Genomic DNA, 3367 nt, shown 5'->3' on the forward strand with positions numbered 1-3367 from the left:
TCTGGAAGCAGAAAGGAAAAAGGACAAACCCTCGTAAAGAGGGAGAAGCTGGGCGGGCAATTGATGTGTATCTACAGTGTGTGTGTGTGTGTGTGTGTGTGTGTGTGTGATAGAGTGAGTGTTTTGTGTAACTTCTATCATGTGTATAAGGAGTGTGATTATTCAATTGTCAGGAATGATTCAAATGAAGTTGGTCCATCAATAACTGACAGACACAACATGTTGGGTATTGTGTGTGTGTGTATGTGTGTGTGTGTGTGTGTGTGTGTGTGACTGTATTTCTGAATAGCTGATGTCAGTAAAACACACAATGTGGCCATTTGCTGGTTCTTACTTTACGCACATTGGGCTACTCTGGGATTTGACTTTGGGATTGAGATTAGTAAACATTAGATTAGGTTATGGTAAAAGGAAAGGCATTTTGGGACATATTCATTCTCTTACCAGGAGTCAGATTGGGATAATCAATACCATTGTCATGTCGGCTCAGTAATTATTTTTCTCCAGTCAGGAGGCGGTTATCTTCGGCTGGCATAAAGACTGGCAGCATGCACAAATTAACATCTCATTTGTTTAATCTGCACAACAATTTGGGGCGTTTAGAGGGGATTGCGTGCTGTTTATCTGTCCACACAGCCCCTCTGTGCAGTGTCCCCTGGTAGCCTGGCAACCACTGAAAAACACTCCCACAGGTTGTTTCTTTGGGCAATATACTAAGATTCATATTAAAGTTTACAGTGGCCACGCCCTCCATTGGGCTTTAATTATGTCTTACCTTATCATGGTCATTGCATTTCTGTGAGTGATTCATATTTGTATTCTTATGTACAGTATGTGGGATATATGTCTGTATATGGGATTGGTTGTCTTGCTACCGGATGCCTGAAATTTCATTTGGGATGAATAAAGTATCCATCTATCTATCTATCTATCTATCTATCTATCTATCTATCTATCCATCCATCCATCTGTTGGATGGATGGAGGTGCAAAGATGGAAGTAAGAGCACCACATTCTGCGTCCAGGGGCAGATTAGGGGGCTGAATTGATCAAACACATACAGGACTTTCACCCTTCCTGTATGAAAAAAACGGAACTAAGTCACACTCACGTGCGTAACCTGGACTTCAGCAATGTAGCAGATTTTATCCCAAACCACTGGGATCTTATCACTCATCTTAATAGTTTTTGAACCTAAACATAACTCAACTGTGACCATTTTCACAACGTCTTTGTAACCACTTCACAAGCCACTGTTACCCCCCAGGATCGACTCCGTGCTTCGCCGTCCGTCAACACCCGCCAGGTGGGGATTTGTTGCGGAACGGCTGCGGCCATGACCAAAAGCTGAAGTCACGGGGAGCCATGAGATCTCGCGAGATGCTAGCGCAACTTGTGGGTCCGACGTATGGGAATAATCCAACAAGTTGGTTGTTATTTTCCTGTACTGATGCATGATGTAAGCTGTCTATGACGAGAGCCACCGGGAGCAGATCGGAGAAGACTTTTGCGTTTTTCCCTTTAGACAGGAACACGAGGATGGAGCGGTTTTAAGATTTCCACTCTTGAGGGTGCTTTCACTTTTTGGCATTTTTAACGCCGTCGCCGTGTAAACGAAAGGCACATAATCCCTGAGCGTTGTCGTGTAAACAGGGCCTATAAATGTACGGGTAGGGCAAGGGATTAAGTAGATGTAAGGGTGGGCTTATGGTAAAAAACTGTAATCAAGGCACCATTATTAAAAAGTACACCATAAGATATATGTGTGTATGCACGATCCCCACCGGCCGGTCAGTGTTGTCTAGCCCAGAGGACAGGATGACTCTGTGGAAACTTAACAAGACATGCAGTGAGACGAGAGAGCAGAGATGGACGTATGGAGACAGACTGGCATGGAGAGCCGCCATACTGAGACAATGTGTCCCTGGAATGTATAATTATCATTGTGTGTGTGTGTTTGGGGGGGGGGGGGTTGCAGGCGACAGTCAGCCATTAGCCAAGTTTAAAGGAAGGTCTGCATCAACAGCAACTATTCTATTCTAATAATGACCGCCTTGGTCACAGACACACTAATGTACTGCTGGCGTCTGCTATGTCCTATTGTGTTTGTGTGTGTTTGTGTGTGTGTGTGTGTGTGTGTGCATATGGCTGAGTAAACATACCTGTTAAATTGTCCAAGGTGACACTTGCTGTCTATCTAGACATCCTTTTATAATGCAACCCTGGCAGCGATAGGGTTTCCCTGTTCTGCTGAGCACCGTATTACACAACATATTTAACTTCATACATCATTTAGACACTTTTACAGTGCCAATTTCTTTTAATTATACGTTGTACTTTTGGACTTTTAAAGAAGAATTTTTATACGACTGATAAATAGTTCCTCGTTAAAGGAGTGACTCCTTACAAACACGTGACCTCATAACCCCTGTCATATGAGACCACAGAAATCCTTCACCTCCTGCCTTCTTTATTAAACCTCTGTGATTGGATGATGTGTGCCATTTTGGGTAATCAGTCTCAGTAATGAACCTGTCTTTGCCATTTAAGAACCTTCATCTTTTTCAACCTTTCATCTTGTCAGATGTTTTCGAATGTGTCCTCTGTTATTACGCTCAAAATGCCTTCCCTTGCCCAGCAGACTGCCTGTCGGTCGGTCAACCGCTGGCCCTCAGCAGCCTCAGCTGGATCATGCACATCAAAAGCCACATCACGTAATAGTGAGGGTGGTAGTTTTAGCGCTAAATCTAAATCTTTCTAATAGAATTGCCACAAACAATGGATTCACTCGGAAGCAATAAATCAGGATTTCATTTTCACATTGAGGTCTACGAGCCCGTTCACACGATATTTTAACAAGCTGAGAAATTGTCTCTGAAAACTACAACTGCAACGATACACCAGACCCACGATTCAGTTCATACCGCGGTTTTTGAGCTACGAGTCGATACAAACCTTGATTTTTTTTTATTGGGGGGGTAGATTTTAAAATAAAAACGTCTTTTTTTTGAAAAACCTGCATAAACTGAACACCAAAGAACAATATTAACTGCATGGAACACCTCCCTGGGGAGATTATTTTGTATTCCGAAGAGTACAAAATAATCAATTTTACAGTTCCTGGGAAAATACTTTATTATCATTACATCTCCGAACGACTGTCCCTCTCCGTCCTTGCCTCCATCATCCATCCATCCTGACTGCGTGTGTGTGTGAGTGTGTGTGTGTGTGTGTGAGGGAGTGTTTTTTCTCTCCCAGGCTCTCCTGTCTCTAGGTCCTGGGAATCAAACACAGTAGGAGACAGGAAACACAGCTGGGGTCATGTGGGAGGGGGGATGTGTAGGTTAACGTGGTCATGTGGTTCACA

At 43.4% G+C, this 3367-nt stretch overlaps 1 long non-coding RNA gene across 1 annotated transcript in view; it reads right to left on the reverse strand.

Moving 5' to 3' along the window:
* Positions 1 to 3367, reverse strand: part of LOC117946990 — a 12837-nt gene that overhangs the window by 4849 nt on the left and 4621 nt on the right. The window contains exon 2 of the long non-coding RNA XR_004657135.1: positions 2883 to 2887. This is a non-coding gene — a long non-coding RNA (uncharacterized LOC117946990). The remainder of the gene's footprint in view (positions 1 to 2882; positions 2888 to 3367) is intronic.

The sequence above is a fragment of the Etheostoma cragini genome, chromosome 1 (assembly GCF_013103735.1).
Source record: "Etheostoma cragini isolate CJK2018 chromosome 1, CSU_Ecrag_1.0, whole genome shotgun sequence".
Taxonomy (NCBI): Eukaryota; Metazoa; Chordata; class Actinopteri; order Perciformes; family Percidae; genus Etheostoma; species Etheostoma cragini.